This window comes from Panthera leo, chromosome B1 (genome assembly GCF_018350215.1).
Source record: "Panthera leo isolate Ple1 chromosome B1, P.leo_Ple1_pat1.1, whole genome shotgun sequence".
NCBI lineage: Eukaryota > Metazoa > Chordata > Mammalia > Carnivora > Felidae > Panthera > Panthera leo.
Window position 1 is genome coordinate 63,768,293 of NC_056682.1, and position 21,303 is coordinate 63,789,595.

The following is a 21,303-nucleotide window of genomic DNA, read 5'->3' on the forward strand; positions in this document are numbered from 1 at the left end:
TAATGGACAGTTAGCTAGCACCTGATCATATAACTGTTGAACTTTGTAAATTTAGGTAAAGACTGATTTTTTTCTAAGTATTATGGAAAGATACAGAAGGGTAGTTAAGTGAGGAATGTATCAGCCTTAATGTCTTAAAGGAAATACTATGCCTGCTCTGTGGAGGAAAGACAGAGTAAAAGCAAGAATTCAGATAGGATGATTTGACCATATTCTAGATGAGGATTATGATGGCTTGAAATGGGGTAATAGCAATGGAGGAGACAAGAAGTGATAAGATTTGCATTATACTTTCACAGAATTTGTTGGTGGATCCGATGTGGGATGTGATATAAAATGAGACACCAAGAATGACAGCACAGTGCTGCTTACTGAAAGGGAGAAGCTTGAGGGAGAAGGGTTGGTACTAAGAGTTAGGCTTGAGAAATGTATTCAAGTGAAGACTTTTGCATATATTAATCTGAAGTCCATCAAAAGAGTTGAGTCTGAAGTGAGATTTTAAAGTCCTCAGCATAAAGATCACATTTAAAGCCAATGAAACTGGAGATGCCTGGATGGCTCAGTTGGTTAAGTGACTGTTTCTTGATTTCTGCTCAAGTCATAATCTCACAGTTTGTGGTCTTGAGCCCCACATTGGGCTCCATGCTGATAGCATGGACTCTGCTTGAGATTCTCTCTCTCCCTCTCTCTCTGCCCTCCACCTGCTCAAATCATATGTGTGCACTTGTGTACTCTCTCCCTGTCTCTCTCTAAAAATAAATAAGTAAGTAAGTAAATAAATAAATAAATAAACTTTAAAGCCAATGAAACTAGATGAGATCACCCAGAGAATTAATGTAGATTGGGACAGGGTACGATAAATCCCTGGAGCACTCCAGTATTTACAAGTTAGAGAAAGGAAGATATCCATCACAGGAGATACAGAATGGTCAGTTATGAGTAAAACTAGAAAAGGATAGTGTTCCAGAAACCAAATGGCCACCTACAGCATTTCAAGAAGGACAGGATTGAATGCTTCAAATGTTCCCAAGAAGTCAAATAAGAAGAATGAAAATAAAACTGTAGAAGTGTTGTGGAGGTCATTGATTAACTTGCCAAAGCTGTTTTAGTAGAGTGGATGGAATGAAACCCTGATTGGAGTGACTTCTAGACAGAACCAGTGAGTATGACAATAAAATCAGAAAGTGTGGACACCTGAAATTTTTCCTTAAAGTTTGGTTTTGTTGCTTTTTTAAAGATGGAAGAAACAACAGTACATTTTTATGCTGACCATAAGTCCCCATAAAAAGAGAAAAATTAATAATGCGAAATTGAATCAGAGTACTTGAAGAGGATAATTCTTGGGCTGATGAGAGGAAATTGGATCTAGGGAATAAGAAGAGTTGATACCTTAGTAGAAGCACGTGTATTTTTTCTGTTATACAGATGGTATATAATATGTGGGGATGAGGAAGCTATCTAACGAGAAGGTCTTCATTTACATGTGAGAAGGGGAAGCGATTATTGAGGGGTTCAAGAGAGAATAGAAGGTAGGAAATAATTGCCTGAGAAATTCAGGATGAGTTGACTAATGCAGTAGGACTGTAGGTGGTGATGAGAGTTCACAAAGATTGGAATAGCCTGGGATAAAAGTGACAAATCATAAACTTGAGCTTGATTTCGGCAAACACCAGTATATCAGCAAATCCAATATAGCAGGTGAAGAGTCTGGCAGCTGTGGTTTCTAAGTAGTGATCATATTTTAGCTTGAGTAAATGACTATATTAGTTTCCTGAGTAATTTTGAAATTTGGAGGACACCAGCTCTCACATAGGGATACATAACCACAGAATCTTTCTTGTATGAGAGACATGATCTGATATTATATTTGTTATCAGTATTCTTTTTTTTACTTTTTATTAAAAATTTTTAGTGTTTATTCATTTTTCAGAGAGAGAGAGAGAGAGAGAGAGGGAGTGAGAGAGAGAGAGGGAGCGGAGGAGGGGTAAAGAGAGAGAGGGAGACACAGAATCTGAAGCAGGCTCCAGGCTCTGAACTGTCAGCACAGAGCCTGACATGGGGCTTGAAACCACAAACTGTGAGATGATGTGAGATCTGACCAAAGTCAGATGCTCAACCAACTGAGCCACCCTGGCACCTCTGTTATCAGTATTCTAAAAAAGCTAGTTAGTGTTTAGAGTAGGTCTCTATTCCAAACAAGAGACTTGGAGTGTTAATTCCAGAAACTGAGGCAGAAACCCAATCTTTACAATGAGAAGGAAGAAGAGAGAAGTGTGTTGCTAAGTGGAGATCCAGGTATCCATGACCTATTCAGCTCACTGGATCTTGAATCTAACGCATTATATCTTGTCTCAGACAGGAAATCTGACTAGTTAGGGTTCCCTAATACATTCTTCTGGTCAAGTTAGGCTCAATGTCCATGCGGGATTCGGCCTTCAAAGAAAAACCAAGATTGTGGCAGATAAATGAAACAGAAGAAGGGCAGGATTGAAAAAAGAGTTTTGAGGAAGTTTATAGATTTAATAAGAGTTCAAAATTGTCTATTGGAGGTATAAAACTGAATGGTGTCTCTAAAGTTAGCAGAAAAAGTGAAATGTTTTCAGGACCAGAATTAAATTACAGTGTTTGGTGAGTATATTTGATGCTGTTTTCATTCAGCTAAGATTTAAAAAAGAAAGAAACACAGCCTTCATCTTGTGACAACTGAAAGCATGCACATCCATCTATAAAGATGATTTTTTTGGTTGAACTAAACTACAGCACAAATTGATCATGTGTGTCCTTGGATAGAGGACATTGAATGATGGAGGGTACAGTATCCTTAAGCATAGTTTCACAATCAGTAAGAAAAGGCCGTACAATCTGTTTTTTTTTTAAATAAATCCTCCATAAAAATAGAGGGCTTGACACTGAATTGTAACTAGGAAATGGCAAAGCTGTGAGGAGTGAAGATGAAGTTGTGCAGAAACTTTTTCCTAATGGTCAAGCTCAAAGCAATGTCAGAACATGACACCTCTCTATTAAGTGGGTAATTAACATGCTCATTATGAAACAGCTTTCAAATACCAAGAATTATAAATGAGTTTTATACAGATGTCGGAGCTCGTTCAATTTGTGCTCAAATCCTATGAGAGCTTCTAAGAGGACAGATATTTTACGCTCTTGATAACAGCAAAGCCTGGTGCTTTAGATGCTCCACAGGAGGAAAGACAGATGTGAGGCCAGACGTGACGTCACACTGCCAAGCCATGTAAGGTGTTGGGGATTGCCACAGCTCTATAACAGGCCTCCATTTAGTCCTAGAGGTCAAGACCTCGTCGATGCTGCTCACACTAGTTCTTCAAATGAGGGTTACTCTCATGTAATTTTCTGTTTCTTTGTCAATAAATGTCTTGCTGAATGATGAACTCTTTACATAGTAGAATTTGATGATAAATTTCAATTCACTATTTTATGACTTCTTAGGTCACATCATAAAATTTATTCACATATTATAAATTTCTCTTAAGAGGGGTTTCCTATTTATTCTATGCCAAGAAATAAAGGTTGAAAGAAACACATTTTTGCCTCTTTTTGCTTATATATTATGAAAGCTTTATCCTGTGGAAATCTACATAGATTGTCTAATTCCCATTTTGGTGCCATTGAACTCAAATCCTATTTAACTATGCTTTTATTAAATCTCTTATTTATTAACCTTTGTTTTCCCACCAACATGATTTAGTGGCAGATGAATGCTGCTACTTCCCAAAAGAAGAAAAAAAACTATTCTGTTTATCAAAAGCATTAGATAGTTGTGAGACAATTTAGTAACCAAGGAATTTGGCCATAAAAATATAGTAACCAAAAAAAGATAGTAACACTTTAAATTGCAAAGAACCATGTTTAAAAGCTCTTTTGATGATATTTAGCATAGTTATCTTTAAAAAAAACACACCCTAGAATAAATTGACTCAACTATTTTACAAAATAAGTGTGCTTGTGTGTGTGTGTGTGTGTGTGTGTGTGTGCGCGTGCGCGCGTGCACGTATACGTATGCACAAATTTTATATTGTTGATATTTTTGGACACATAAAAACATGATAATGGCCAATTTTCATTAATTCTCTTTTAGAATGAATATTTGATTTAGAAGAGAAATACTTTATATAGCATATTCAACTGTTTCAGGTACTATTTGATACATTACATACTCTTCATGTTTTATTTTAATAAATAGTGTTTTTTATACATTGTGAAATTAATGAATATTTAAAACCTAATGAAACAGTACTTGACTAATTATGGGTATATATTTCAATTTAATGTATTACTTAGTGTTAAAGTAAAATATTTTTTCTTCTTCTCATACAGCACTAGAGTATATATTATCTTTACTAAGTAAAATTGAGAAGGCTTCTTTATAAAAATCTTGAAATTCACTATTTTGTAAAGTGACTCTAAGTCAGAGTCGTAATTCTGCCAAGGGTTATCTGTAGAACCTTATAAAAGCCACTTAACCTTTCTGGGTCCTAGTTACTTTATCTAGACATGGTCTAAATTATTTCTGAGGTCCATTTAAGCTTAATATTCCAAAATTCTATGAAATTGTCAAGCCGAGTCAAGTTTTTATGAAAAATAGATACCAATGTAATTACAGTGTTTTGTCAGTTGTGTTATGAATAGCTGTAATAATAAAGTATACATATATTTTTTTTTAACGTTTATTTATTTTTGAGACAGAGAGAGAGACAGAGCATGAACGGGGGAGGGGCAGAGAGAGAGGGAGACACAGAATCGGAAGCAGGCTCCAGGCTCTGAGCCATCAGCCCAGAGCCCGACGTGGGGCTTGGACTCATGGACGTCGAGATCGTGACCTGAGCTGAAGTCGGACGCTTAACCGACTGAGCCACCCAGGCGCCCCTAAAGTATACATATTTATCAGAAGTTTCTTTAGTGACCAGTGTGCTGACCACCAAAAAGTTAGTGCTCTATTTTCCCCTTAGGAAGATTTAATTTTTAAAATAAACATTCTCATCTTCTTATATCCACAGGTAGAATAGCTTGCTGCACAGTGAAATGTGAAAAAAGTATGCTTACACAAGATATGTTTACTGTAAGGATAAAATACATAATGCACATAGCAGATTAGATATTTTTTCCCTCAGAAAATGACTTGTTTTTAAAAAGAACTATGTGTGTGTGGGGCGCCTGGGTGGCTCAGTCGATTAAGCGTCCGACTTCGACTCAGGTCACGATCTCTCGGTCCGTGAGTTCGAGCCCCACATCGGGCTCTGGGCTGATGGCTCAGAGCCTGGAGCCTGCTTCCGATTCTGTGTCTCCCTCTCTCTCTGCCCCTCCCCCGTTCATGCTCTGTCTCTCTCTATCTCAAAAATAAATAAACGTTAAAAAAATTAAAAAAATAAAAAGAAGTGTGTCAATATAAAGACTACTTAATTTGAATATTAAAACTAAACAGATCATTACTAGCAAAACCAGCTCTTAAAAGTTTCAGGGGATTTTCATGTGCATTTACTCATCTGACCCTTGCAATGTGTTAGTGATAGAAACTACACAGACATTACCATTTCTACATCAGAGATGAGGGAAAGGAAGGTGAGGAGAGGTGAAGTGCCTTTTCCAAGGACTTACCAGTAAAGCAGAGGTGCCAGCTCTTGCACCTCTCCTCACAGTCCCACAGAGTGTCCATGGACTGTGTGTGTTTGCCAGCGGGAAGGTTCAGGAGCAGGAAATTCAGTCTCGGGGCAGGTAAGAAGCTAGGGATGCCATGTGTAGGTCAGTAGCTGTCTATGCAGTTGCTGGGAAATGGTAGTAGCTTCATTCACTCATCCTCAAAGATGGGGGTGGAGGGTTCAGAGGTCTCTTAGTGTCTTCCTGCTTGGGAAACTTCAAGAATATGAAAAATCAGATACCATCTTCCTTGAGGACTGCTTGACCTAGAATAAAACACACAGTTCTTTTCTTCAAGGGCCTGATTTATATTATGCAAAAACATAAAATAAAAAAATGCATATATTTATAAAACAAACCCAAGGAAGTTGACATGTGAACCCTACCTCTCAGCCATGGCTTCTTACTTCTCCCTCTCCTCCTCCCAAGAGGCTTCTCTAAATCTCACAGTCCAGAGTCTTACCTCACCCCCACCTTTCCATCCCTTCCAGGAAGAAAGGCATTCTTCTGAGGTCTTGTGAATTCAACAATTTTAGCTGCAGCCTACAGGCTAACTGGAACTTTCTGCTGAACAGGGTAGGTTCTGTTCTCCAAAGTCAGTGGGCGTCCTCATTCTAGTTTGAGTCTTCCCCAACCTCCAGCAAATGTTGACGCTACATTTCTCACAGGGCACCTAAAACTATGACATTTCAAAAGGTGAATGTTGATTTTCTTTCCAAGGCTGCCAAGGTAGTATCATATGAGGAAAGCATGTTTATACTAAATTTGTGACTTTGGCTGTCCTACCACATGAATGAATAATCCTGATCTCATTGTTCTAAGAAACAATCGACAAATTGCAGGGTCCGCTTTTTATATTACAAGGACCAACTCATTAGCCATGAATAATCCCCAACCATCTGGTGTAGGAGGAGTTACCCCAATGTAGATTATTTTGATTTCAAATTTTCTGCTGACAAGGGATGAGGTTGCATTCGGTTCATCCCAATGATGTGTGTGTATCTATAGATATATGTGTATACATACAAATATTTGCATATATATGTTATATGTATATGAATGTAGAGATATCTGATATGTATATAGATATATAGATATGATATTCAATTTTCACCATCTCATGATGCTTTTCAATTTGGTAAATCTCTGATTATTGCTTTCATGTTAATAATTACCATGAAAGACTTTACCAGTGTTTTTCAAAACTTTCAGTTTTCCTCTCTTTCTTGCCACAGGCCTCCTTGAAACTAGGTGTGGCAAAGTGACTTGTTGTGCGCAATAAAATGTGAGTGGAAGTGATTGTGTCACTTCTGGGTAGAAGCACTTAAAAACCATGCAGCTTTTCCATTCACTTATCTCCTGCCATGATAAAACATAAAGCCTTGTATTGAAATGGTGGCATTATAAGACAGTAGTCTTCTTTCCCTGGCAGAATCTGTGTTGGACATCAACAATGAGTGAGAAATAAGCCTTTGTAATTTTAAAGTTGAGATTTGGGGTGTTTGTGAACATAACATAACCTAGCTTATCCTGACCATTACAGCAACTCCTACCAGGATCTTTTAATTTGTTGAATCATGCTACTTATTTTCTGTCTTTATATCCCCAATTCCTTCTAATGCCATTACATTATATATAAATAGTTTTTATTTTTTCATTGACATGGCTTTGTGGAAGGTTCGTGTTTGTTTGTTTTTATAAATACAAATTCTGTCATAAGCCTCAGGCTAAACTTATTTTCCATTAACTTTTTTCCGAAGTTTTATTTAAATATTTTTAAAACATTGTATTTTTTTAAGTTTATTTATTTTGGGAGAGATAGAGAGACAGAGAGCTGGGGAGGAAAAGAGAGAGGGGGAGAGAATTCCCAGCAGACCTCGTTCAGTGCAGAGCTTGCCATGGGGCTTGATCTCATGACAGTGAGACCAGGGCCTGAGTCATTATCAAGAGTCAGATGCTCAACTGACTGAGCCACCCAGGGGTCCCCTGAATGTTTTAAATATACAATATATTTGTAAACTAATGGCACAATTGTTTCCATATTTCTAAATTTTTTTTAACATTTATTTATTTTTTGAGACAGAGAGAGAGAGAGCATGAACAGGGGAGGGTCAGAGGAAGAGGGAGACATAGAATCTGAAACAGGCTCCAGGCTCTGAGCTGTCAGCACAGAGCCCAATGCGGGGCTCGAACCCACAGACCGCGAGATCATGACCTGAGCCGAAGTCAGACGCTTAACCGACTGAGCCACCCAGGCGCCCCTGTTTTCATATTTCTAAAGAGGTTTTTTGAACAAATTATTTGAAAATATTTGAATATCCTATAGAAGAGGAGCACATAGACAAAACCCGTAAGATGTGTTAGGTGTGTATATACAATGTGTAAATAAGTAGCTCGTGAGATGTAGGCAGAATCTGTAAGATGAGCCGGGTAAGATAAATAAGATAGTAAGCAGATCCTGTGTGAGATGAACATAGATTTAAAAAGATAGATCAAAAGACACCTAAAGTTTGGGGCACTGTAAATATATCGGAGACGCATAGTATTCGGGAGGCACTAAAATATATGTAAGCCCTTGAGTATTCTTAGGTTTTAATTTGGTCACTCACTGGTAATGCCCATTCAGGCCTCATATGTCTTCTACTCAAGAAACACAAATGAAATCCATAGCTTCTCACAGGCAGAGTCCAGGGAGATTTTCAAATGGTGAGTCCTGTGATTGCTCAGGCATACTTGCCCTGCGTCTCTCTGGTAGAGCAAGTATGTATGTTGGTCTTAGGCTTCTTCTCTTTGTTGAGTCTATTTACTCAAACCTCAGTTCTGGTGCTTGTAACTATGCCATTAATGGATAGTGAAACTCAGAAGAGAGACAGAGGGAGATGATATCCCTCTTTGTGTATGTATTTATGTGTATAGATAGATAGAGAGACAGAGACAGAGACAGAGACACAGAGAGGGAGAATTGCATAACCCAGAAGATAGGTAGTATTGTCTTCCACTCTGCTTGCATACTATCTCAAGTGCATTAACCCATGCCACTTTTCTCCTTTGCTTTTCACTACGTATCTTAATTGATTAAATAAATCATATTGTTTGAACCTTTTAATTGTTTTGTATGCCTTATTCTTCTGTGGCCTTGGGGATCTTGCCTGCCTGTATATTTGGAGGTTACCACTACATCAAAATAATTTGCATCATGACAGGTTTCTTCCTAACAGGAAATATTCTATTCTATGGCAGGACTACTAGATATTATTGCAATACTAGTTCGGCTGGTATATTTGATGATTATTAATTCTGCTACACATACTTTGAAATATATTTGTAGAAATGCATATCTATTTTGTTTTTCTGGGAAGTTACCCAAAGAATGTACTGAATACCACAAAGCATCCTCCAGCCCACACTCCTTCAAAAAAGTTGATATCCAAAATATTGTATGATTCTTTCATAAACTTTGTTTAATGGCTTTCTATGTGTAATGCATTATGTTAGATAATGTGGAAATTACAAATGTGGAGGAGATACAATCTTTGTTTTTAAGGAACTGATGTATAACAGCAAGGAATATTCATTGCAAAATAGAACAAAAAATGTAAAATGTAAAAACAGGTAGTTACAGAGTACTACAGAAATCCAGAGGAGGGATCCAGAAGAAGGAGAGATGTCATTTTATAAAAAGGGAATCTAGAAAGGCTTTATTAGTTTAGGAGTGGAAGTCACATGTAAAGATAAACATTTGCCAAGGAAAACTGACTGCCTGCTATGGGAACTTACACAATGCCATTATCTTAGAATTTACCAAGTGGTAAGGTCCGTTCAGAAGTTTATTTGTCTTATTTTTAAATGCAAGGAGACAGAAGCAAACTTAATATTTCTGCTACTAACTGTTGGTGGGAGTACAAACTGGGCAGACATTCTGGAGAACAGTATGGAGGTTTCTCAAAAAAATTAAAAATAGAGGGGGGACCTGGGTGGCTCAGTCGGTTGAACCTCCGACTTCAATTCAGGTCATGATCTCAGGCTTCGTGAGTTCGAGCTCTGCATTGGACTCATTGCTGTCAGCCTGGAGCCCATTTTGGATCCTCTGTCCCTCTCTCTTTCTGCCCCTCCCCTGCTTGTGTTCTCTATCTCTACCTCTATCTCAAAATAAATAAAACTTAAAAAAAACAAACAAACCAGAACTACCCTATGATCCAGCACTAGCACTACTAGGAACTTGCCCAAAGGATACAAAAATGCTGATTCTAAGGGGCACATGCACCTCAATGATTATAGCAGCACTGGGTTCACTGGAGGCTCCAGTGCCACCAAATTATAGAAAGAGTCCAAATGTCCATCGACTGATGAATGGATAAAGAAGATATGGTATATACAATGGAATATTACACGGTGATCAAAAAGAATGAAATCTTGCCATTTACAACAACATGGATGGAACTAGAATGGGTTATGCCAAGCAAAATAAGGCAGAGAAAGAAAAATACCATATAATTTCACTCATATGTGGAATTTAAGAAACAAAACAGATGAACATAGGGGAATGGAAGGAACAATAAGATAAAAACAGAGAGGGAGACAAACCATGAGACTCTTTAAATACAGTGAACAAACTTAGGATTGCTGAAGGGGGGTGGGAGAATGGGTTAAATGGGTGATGGGCATTAAGGAGGGCACTTCTTGGGATGAGCACTGGGTCTTATACAATAAGTGAGGAATCACTTGGTTCTACTCCTGAAACCTATACAACACTGTATGTCAACTAACTTGAATTTAAATGAATAAATTAAAAAAAAAATTGCTACTAAAGTGAAAGCACACTGAAAATTTTTAATTCTATGGTAAAATATTTAAAAAACATGTGTGTAAACATTTGGGGTGAGAAAGCATATTGCACTTTTTCTTTAAATATCCTATAAATATAAACTTCATGCAGTACATAAACTTCTATTAAGTAAAATAAGACTTATAAAATATTATTGCCAACTCTTACCAATCTCATGAATCTTGCCACTTGAAATATGCTCTGCTGCAGTACAGATATATAAACCAATGATTTTAGAAAGCTTAGAAAAATACCCACATGCATTCCTTTGGGTATAACTAAAAACATGGGAACAATACAGCGCTTCTGAAGCTTTAGGTATTCTTTTCACTTCTTCCTCGTTTATGTGTTGCTTAACATATTTATATTGATCTTGATTTCTTGTTATCAGAATGGTAAATGCTGCTATATATACAAGACATTAATGAAAGTATATGCACATGCATGTATACTTGCTCAATTTTCTAGAAAATACAGCATTTTTTTTCTCATCATGCTTCTTCGTCCACCTCCAAATGATCAAGCGGTGTCAGCACCTTCAGGCGTGCAAAGTTCTGTCCATGGTCCTGAAGACGGCCTTTCTGACCCAAGTCCACAGCCTAACCATGAATTCAGAAAGCACTCTTTCCTGCTGTTTCTGACCCAAGGTCGCAGCCTAACATGAACTCAGCAAAGCACTCTTTCCTGCTGTACACTTATGTGACTATAGGAACCTGAACTATACACTTAAGACACTGCCATCAATTTTTTAGAGATGGTTCAAAAATTAAAACCTATTAGTCAATCCAAGTCTAATATCATGCCTCAGCCTTGCATGTACATCAGAACTCTTGAAAGAGAACCAATTTTAATAAGTACACAAGAGACTTATGTATAAACTGGAATAATAGTTTATTAATTTTCAGTTGCATAGTAGCTAAGTAAATGCTTACCAAGAGGATAAATCATCTCCTTTTAGTTGGAAAATACTAATAAGTAGCATTTAGTCTGTTCTAGGCATTGTTTGAAGCACTTCATATGTATAAAGACAGGCAATCATCACAACAACCTATAAAATAAATACCATTATTGCTCTTATTTTACAGATGAGGAACTTGAAGTACATGGTGGAAGCAGAATACTGCCCCAGAGACCAGTCAGGTCAGGAATATGGGCCAAAGTCCTCCCTTATTTATAATGTTTTGTGTGTGTCCTCACTAATAATAATTCCATTTGCTACTTTTTAAATAGAGGCAGTATTGCATAGTTATTAAGGAGGCTCAGAGTATAGACTACTTGGGCTCTAAATACTACCTGGGACATCAGTAGTTGCATGGCCTTTGCAAGTTGCTTTCCATTTCTGCACCTCGGTTTTCCAATCTATAAAATGGGCAAAATAATAATGCCTATCACATAAAGTTGTTACGAGGGTTAAATGAGTTAATGCATGTATTTAGAAAAATAGCTGACACATAATAGACCTCAATAAATATTAGCTATCATTATTGCATGTTTTCATGGAATTAACTGGGCTCTAACCAGATTTTTGATCAATTTTATCATGTTCATAAGAAATTTTGTGGCCAAAGGATATGGCTTAAATATTTAGTTTTCTCTCTTATGCATTGATCTTATGGTTTAAATATAGAGGTTTGGCTGTGTTTCCATCTTCTAAATTTGGTCTATGTAGCAGAGTAAATAAGAAATAATATAAATTACAAATGAGGACATCCAGAAAAACAGTGTTTTTCTTTTCCTTTTTCTTTAAAAATATTTTATTTTTAAGTAGTCTCTGTAACCAGTGTGGTTGTGACTCGAACTCACAACCTAGAGAACAAGAGTAGCGCACTCTATGGACTGAGCCAGCCAGGTGCCCCAACAGTTTTTTATTGTGCGGCTAATTTACAATATATGATATTGACAACAGAAAGGTAACTACTATAAGTATTCATATATGAACCAAGTCAATTAAAGTTAACTGAAGAATTTATGTTCCTTGATGTATATGGTTAGTTAATCATTATTAGGCAACTAAGACAAAAGAAATCAGAAAACAGTAGGCAGTTGCCACAATGACATGGTCAAATGAAACATACTATATAAATACCTTTCCAGGATTGAATCAGGAATATAAACAAAATAGGTATTTTTGGAAATGTTGCAGTGCAACAATTTCTAGGAGATAAAGTTTCATTTTAATATTAAAAGTAAGGTTATTCATTTATAAAGCATTAATATGATTAAAAATTATTCTGTTTAATACCTAGATATCCTATTAAATTTTGGTATACGAACAAAGAAAAAAATGCAAGATTGAGGTTTATTTTTAGATTTATTTATTTATTTTGAGAGAGAGAGAGCATGTGTGCATGAGTGGGGGAGGGGCAGAGAGAGAGGGAGAGAGGGAATCCCAAGCAGACTCCCTCCTGAGGCTGAGCTCGATCCCATGATGGTGAGATCATGACCTGAGCTGAAATCAAGATTCAGACACTTACCCAACCGAGCTGCCCAGGCATCCCACAAAATTGAGTTTTATCCTTAAAAATTTCAAAGTCAATGGGAGAGGTAAACAAATAAGCAAAGAATGACAATACAGTATGAAGAGGCATGGATCAAGGAGCATAGAAATAAAAATGAGAAAAGGCATGTGAAGGAGATTTCGAAGAGTGTAAGTTTTTGACTTTCTAGACTAGTACCCTGTTAGAAAGAACAGTTTAGTTTTTAAGGTGTAGGTTTTAAGTCTTTAAGTCTTTAAGTCAGGTTTTAAGTCTTAATTTTATACTTTATGGTTGTGTGAACTTGTGCAAACCCCTTAAGCTTCATCTCATCTATTGCAATGAGTATTAAATGAGATAATGCATGAAAAGTAATTAACTCAAACTCTAGCCTATTGGTTTTCAATATAATGTTTCTATTATGAAAGATGACAAAGTATTTGCCATGAAGGGTTATTGAATGTGGTTGAGTGCCTTCCAGAAATAGGAAGATTACCTAAAACAAAGATGCAGGGAGAGTACACACTTAAGTAAAGTGTAAGTGCATGTGGGGTGAGCAGCAGAAGAATAAACTAGAAAGTTAGGAAGAGTTTAGATTTTATTTTGAATGTGAGGATTCTTTAGTGTATATGATGGAATATCTGGTTGCCTGGGGAAACACATAATGACATAGTATGATGTTAGCCAAAATTTATATGACCTAGTATTTAATCACAGTGGCATATTAAAAAAAGTAATATGTATGTAAGTGAATCTGATTATTCCACAGAAAATTCTTGGGTGTGTAAGGATTTATAGGTCATTTGCAGTAACTCTGGTTGGAAACTACTGCTAATAATGATGAAGAACAATGAAGATTTTGCTCAGGGAATGACATTGTCAGGTTTGCATTTGAGAAAAGGGTTCTCTGTTCATGGTTGAAGGATGTGTTGTAAAAAGGTAAGAGAGAGGGTGAGGCTGTAGAAATGAAATCAATTAGAGTCCATTTCAATGGTTTGGAAAAGGGTTACATATCAGTCTGTGTCTTAATAGGAAACAAAGGGTTCAATCTACTAGGATTTATTAAAAGACATTTTAGTAAAGGAAATAATTATTGGTAGCTGAGCAGAGTTAGGATTAGCAAGAGTGGGAAGCCATTACAACCCTTAATCCTTACTGGGTTTACTACTTTTAAGGTATCATGAGAGACTGGTTGAGGGCTGGAATCACGGGAGAAGCTATAATCATAAAGCTAAGTAGTATTCATCAGAACAACAATGAAGCAAACAGGGAATGGGGGAAACATAAACTCAACTTTTTCCCTTCCCACTCTCCAAATCCTTCTGGTACCTCCAAACCAATCCCCACCAGAAGCTAAGGAGCAAAGAAAACCTTTTCAAGAAGTCAACCCTCTGGAAAACTGAGAAAAACAAAGAATAGATCTAGGGGGGCAGACAGAGACTAACCAGCACAAGATTAAAGTGTCTATATGAGAACAATGGCAATGAGCATGGAGAAGAGGGATTAACTGCAAGATATTTTTATGAGGTAGGATCCATAAGACTTGGTGACTGTGACATATCCCATAGGATTCTACAAATACACTTGATAAATATTTGTTTTGAAGACATATAATGACAGAGTGGTATGATGTCAGTCATGTTTTAAAAGAACTGGCATTTAATTAATTAAAGTAGAATAATTTGTTTGAAAATAGTTGTATGTGTATATGTGAGATATTGATTATTCCAGTGGGGTACAAATGAGAGGAAAGATATTGCAGTGATATTCAGATTTCTTACTTGGAAACCTAGATGAATAGTGGAATTATTTACCAAGAAAAAAAAAAAGATTACAAGAGAAAGTAAGGGGAAAGTGGAGCTGGAGTTGGAGTGAAGAAAATTAAGTCAATGAGTTGTGTGAGGTCCTTTTTTTTCTTTAACCAATATTATTTAGTGGTGTATTGGAACTTATAGCCAAGCTCCAATAGTAATTAGTAAGATAAGAATAATTAAAAAAAAACTATGGACAATGACAGTAAGATTTTTTTTTTTTTTTTTTTTACCATTAACAGGCAGGTATCTGCCTAGGAAATTCAAGAAAGTCAAATGTAAAACCATTAGAATAAAAGAGAATAATAAAGTGGCTGGTTACAATATCAACATACAATGATCAATAGCCTTCCTAAACAATATATACAATCAATTGGAAAATATAATGAAGTAAACAGTCCCATGGGTGAGGTTGAGTTTTAATGGTTGAAATCACTCATTTATTAGACTGAAGCTGGGTTAATCTAGTTTCCAAAGATTTCAAAGTTAATACAGCTTTAAAGTGGCAGTATTAGCAACTTATTTGGAGAAAGGTACAGCATACAGGTCTACAGTGGAACATAACAATTTCATAGCTAGTCATCATTTACTGTGGAAAAAATATCTCTGCAGTGAAAATTACCCTCCCACCTGTTCAGGACAACTGCAGAGAAAACTCTCCTGCCTAGATAAATGGCTTCAGGGTCTCAGGTTCCCTGGCAACAACTCCAGAGAGCTTATTAATGTGATATCAGGAAACTAAACTATGATTTTATAACATTGACAGTTCTGTTAGACTCAGCAGTGTGTTGACAAAATGGGATATTGGTAGGCTCAAACAATTTTTTCCACATCATTTTTTGAAGTTGTTTTATTAACCCCATGACCCTGGACCTTAAAAGCATTGGTTTCCTTTTTTGTTATTGTTATTGTTTTTGTTTTTAATGTTATAAATTACTCTTTAATGAACATCTTTGTAGAGAAATATTTTTTCCCCTAGAATTTCTAGTTACTTCTCTATGGAAAAAAAAATCAAAACACAACCTCAAAGGCTGTAAGAATTCTTAAAGCATTCAGCATATATTATTAGTTATAAAATTTCTACTTAATATCAAAAAATTGTATCTCAATTTGTAAACTTAAATATTAGTTGAAATTTCACACTTTTTTTTGCCATTGGCAAAACTTTTTTTTTTTTTTGTGACTTCTTAATGTCTCTTTCTTCCTTATCTAATGAGGTCTTTTTGCTTTTTATTGATTTATATGTACTCTTTATATATTGAATATGCCAACAATATCTGCTGAAAACATTTTATCTAGGTTATTAAACTTTAAATTTTAATATGGTGCTTTTGATATTCAAGAAATTTTGTTGTAAACAACAACAGATATTGCAGGAGGCAGTCACAATCCCCCAGACTTCAAGCTGTATTACAAACCTATAATCATCAAGACAGTATGGTACTGGCACAAAAACAGACACTTAGATCTGAGTGGAACAGAATAGAGAAACCAGAAATGGACCCACAAACATATGGCCAACTAATCTTTGACAAAGCAGGAAAGAATTGCCAATGGAATAAAGACAGTCTCTTCAGCAAGTGGTTCTGGGAAGTCTGGACAGTGACATGCAGAAGAATGAACCTGGAGCACTTTCTTACATCACACACAAAAATAAACTCAAAATGGGTAAAAAAACCTAAATGTAAGACAGGAAGCCATCAAAATCCTCGAGGAGAAAGCAGGCAAAAACCTCTTTGATCTTGGCCGCAGCAACTTCTTTCTCAACACATCTCCAGAGGCAAGGGAAACAAAAGCAAAAATGAACTATTGGGACCTCATCAAAATAAAAAGCTTCTGCACAGTGAAGGACACCATCAGCAAGACTAGAAGGCAACCGACAGAATGGGAGAAGATATTTGCAAACGACATATCAGATAAAGGGTTAGTATCCAAAATCTATAAAGAACTTCTCAAACTCAACACCCAAAAAACAAATAATCCAGTGAAGAAATGGGCAAAAGACATGAATAGACACTTCTCCAAAGAAGACATCCAGATGGCCAACCGACACATGAAAAAAAATGCTCAACTTCACTCATCATCAGGGAAATACAAGTCAAAACCACAATGAGATACCACCCCACACCTGTCAGAATGGCTAACACTAACAACTTAGGCAACAACAGGCGAGGATGTGGAAAATAGAGGATCTCTTTTGCACTGCTGGTGGGAATGCAAGCTGGCGCAGCCACTCTGGAAAAAAGTATGGAGGTTCCTCAAAAAATTAAAAATAGAAGTACCCTACGACCCAGCAATTGCTCTACTAGGTATTTATCCAAAGGATGCAGGCGTGGTGTTTTGAAGGGACACATGCACGCCCATGTTTATAGCAGCACTATCAACAATAGCCAAAGTATGGAAAGAGCCCAAATGTCCATCAATGGATGAATGGATAAAGAAGATGTGGTATATATATACAATGGAGTATTACTCAGCAATCAAAGAGAATGAAATCTTGCCATTTGCAACTACGTGGGTGGAACTGGAGGGTATTATGCTAAGTGAAATTAGTCAGCCAGAGAATGACAAATATCATATGACTTCACTCATATGAGGACTTTAGGACAAGAACAGATGAATGCAAGGGAAGGGAAGTAAAAATAATATAAACACAGGGAGGGGGACAAAGCAGAAGAGACTCATAAATATGGAGGACAAACAGAGGGTTACTAGAGGGGTTGTGAGAGGGGGGATGGGCTAATTGGGTAAGGGGCATTAAGGAATATACTCCTGAAATCATTGTGCACTATATGCTAACTAACTTGGATGTAAATTTAACAAAAAAATTTTTTGTTGTTTAATAAAATATATTACTATTTCTATTTTTTATAAAGTTATTTATCTTGAGAGGGAGCACATAAACAGGGGAAGGGCAGAGAGAAAGAGAGAAAGAGAGAGAGAAAATCCCAAGCAGGTTCTGCGCTAACAGTGTAGAGACCTCCATGGGGCATGATCGCCAAAACTGTGAGATCATGACCTGAGATGAAACCAAGAGTTGGACACTTAACTGAGTGAGCCACTGAGGGGACCCATTTTTTATTTCTTTTCATTGCTTAGATCATAGAAATTCCTTTTCTACTGAGATAAATGTATATGTTCTTCTTAATTTTTTATTCTATAATGTTGAACACAAATCCTTCTAGACTTACTTTGGTTCATAAACCAAATAAAGCAAGTAATTTAACTTGTGCATCAGATTTTTCTCACATAAAATAGGAATAATGATTGTGCCTACCTTCAAAGGTTTTTGTGAGGTTTAATTAATTAATGTACTGTGCTTAAAGCAGAGACTGATATGTAGCAGATACTCAGTAAATGTTACCATTATTATTCATAACCATTTGTCCAAATTCTAAAATTTAGAAATCTGGTTATTGGAAACTTTTTCACAACTCATTTGGCGTAAAACATGACCAAACTTTTGTATGGCTTATTTTATCAAACTTGGTGTGAACCTTCATTTATTTCACTTCAGACAAAACGCTGTGTTTGACCATAGGGTACTGACCTAGGCCCCTGTGGGGATAGTGTACAAAATACATTATATACACTATATTTGGTTCTAAAGAGTTAGTGGATAAAAATTTTCTAGTACAGGGACACCTGGATGGCTCAGTTGGTTAAATGTCCAACTTTGGCTCAGGTCATAACCTCACAGTTTGTGAGTTTGAGCTTCGCATCAGGCTCTCTACTGTCAGTGTAGAGCCCACTTTGGATCCCCTGTCGTCACCACCTTCTCAAAAAAAAATTTAAAAAGTTTTAGGGTGCTAGTAGTCCCTGAACCTGGATCTGGGTTCAGCTGCTAAATGCTGGGTACCATTTTAGGTATATCTGTATTCTGTTATTTTATTTAATCATCACATTCATTCATTCATTCATTCAACCAGTAGTTTCTAGGTTCTGTTCAGGATGTTTGGGATGTATCACTCATAAAACAGATTAATTTCTCCTTCCTTCTTTGAGACAGCATCTTATTTCTTAGAGACTACATCATCACCCTTGTCACCATTAGTAAAATAACCTTTAGGGAGGAGTGGGAAATAACACTATATTAAAAGTATACTAGAATTGCACATGTATCTTGATTTAAAAATATTAAAATAAATTGAGGAAAAGTAACTTGGATTGTATTTTACAGGAGAAAGTGAGGTTCAGAGAGAGTAAGATATTTTGACATGAAGCTATAGTAAGAGATGAAACTGGAGTTAGCCCCCTTTGAAGGCCATCCTCTTTCCAGTGTTCCATTTTTATGTCTGTTGGAAAGATCCCCAACAGAACAGATTTTCCTTTTTCCCCTTCTCCTCTTCCTTCTCCCCCTTCTTGTCCTTGCCAGTAAAATCTATTGCATGTTATTGAATGTGCATTATATCTGTTTAGGACACAGCTCAGGACACCCTGTTTAGATCTGTTACAAATATTACCCTACCTTTGTATCACACTTCTAACTCTATTTTCTCATAAAAGGCTCTCAAGTGAGAGGTATGTAAGACAGCTATCATAACTTCCTTTTCCAAATGAGAAAGATAAGATGGCTAGGTTAAATGAATTGCTTAAGTGATTAAGTATATCATGAAGAAAGTTAGGTCCAGAAGCAAGTTTGTAGCATTCTGAGCTCTTTCCACGTGGCTCTCAGTGGACTTCAGGAATTAAAGTTGACTTGGAAAATCAGGAATGTCTATTAGGGTCTTTCCTTAGCAAATATATTTTTCAGTGTTGTCTCCTACAGTAGTTAAAAAGATACAGCCTTGGGAAAGTAGTCTGCTGTAAGGATTAAGAACTATGACTCAAAAAATCTGAAAATTATCTCCCTGTTGTGAATATTTCATTCTGTGTTGTCCTTAATTCCATGCCTATAAATGGGGTCAACTAAGATAATGGAATTAATTTGGATGTCTATGAATATATGAAACAAGATCTGGGTGGAGATATTGAAGGCAGATCACTCATGCTACTATCACAGCTGAATACAATGAACATCTGATTAAGAAAAATTCCAACTTAATACAATGAGGAACTGATATAGACTTAGGTAAATCAGCATCTTTACTTTGCAAATACTTTTATTTTATTATATACATACATTTTTTTTTCATAGCCTGCTATTGCTATATATAGAATTTCTTTTTTCCTTTTCATAAGCACTGTGGCTCAAAAGAACTTTTCCCCATCCCTTCCTCTACCTTTAAACAAAAGCTGTTCCTCTATGACCACTTCTAGGTCATGTTAGTGCCAATGACCAGCACTATAGACAGAGCAACTGAAAAATGAGCATAAGATTATGGGATGGGCCACCTGTCCTGTAAAATAAGGATGTTTAATGACAGAAGAATGTACTGAAGCCAAAGTCAAAATTACATCAATATTTAGATTATGTCTGCTAACATATCTTATGAATATAAAGATTATTATTTGTTTACATTATTTCATTTATGAGAAATTAATACAAAAGCTAGTTTAGCAGTATATCTCAAAAGAATGATAATTGGTTATACGTATCTTTTAACCTTTCCACAAATCCATTCAAGTAACCCTTGTTAGCAGAGCTGCTGAACATCAGCCAATTATCAAAAAGGTAAGATACAAAAAGGATTTTGAAGAAATCTATACTAAACCTTTCTATTTAAAGAAGCTTGGTTATACGTTTGTGTCCAAGAAATATTACTTTCTGTGATAAAAAAAACACATATGGTGCCTTTGAGATATAATATGTAAAATGATCTATTTTCCTTGTTAATATTCACAGTAGGGAAGAAAGCCTTCATTTGGATGGGAGATGTACCTTCCCAGAACCACAAATGGATTAACTGTACAGAGAAGAGAGTTGCTGAGGTAGTCTTTGTTTTTACTTAATAGCTTATGGTTATTCTTTTTATTTCATTTTACAGTGATCTGTCTCCAAGTACAAAATTCATTGCACCTTGCTTTATGTCTAAAACTGTTTTAAGGATAGACTGGAAACTAAAACTTATTTGGTATTCTGAAATGCGTTTTCTCTGTAGATAACTTTGGAAGCATTCATTAACAGGGATAATGAAAATAAAATTCATGTCGAATTTTGTAACTAATCACAAAGCCCACAAAAGCATATTGTCCATCTCAGCAATCAATCAATCTATAAAATAAATGAAATCATAATGTTTCCATTTTTTCAAAGGAAAAATTATCTAAAAGTTGCTGGTGTGCTATTAGGCAGGCAGGCTATATATATTTAGGCTGACAGAATAAAATCTTAAATTTGACTTGTTACTGGTTTAGTTGCCTGGACAATTTTTGAAATCTCTCTAGGTATCTGTTTATTCATCTTCAAGAGAGATTAATAACGTTCATGTCATGTGGGTAATTTTAAAGATCAAATGGGCTAGTGCATATAAGCACTTGGCACAGTATCTGGCACATAATAAGGGCTTAATAATATTATTTTTGCTTATGATTTATTATTTATCAACAGTTAACAAATTCAAACCCAGGAGAACTTGTTGTT

General features: G+C 36.1%; 1 long non-coding RNA gene across 1 annotated transcript in view; it reads left to right on the top strand.

Annotated features, from left to right (window-relative positions):
• LOC122216941 overlaps positions 1-20,651 on the top strand; it is a 41,291-nt gene extending 20,640 nt beyond the window's left edge. Inside the window, exons 4-5 of the long non-coding RNA XR_006201199.1 lie at positions 11,581-11,635; positions 20,566-20,651. This is a non-coding gene — a long non-coding RNA (uncharacterized LOC122216941). The remainder of the gene's footprint in view (positions 1-11,580; positions 11,636-20,565) is intronic.
• The last annotated feature ends 652 nt before the right edge of the window (positions 20,652-21,303 follow it).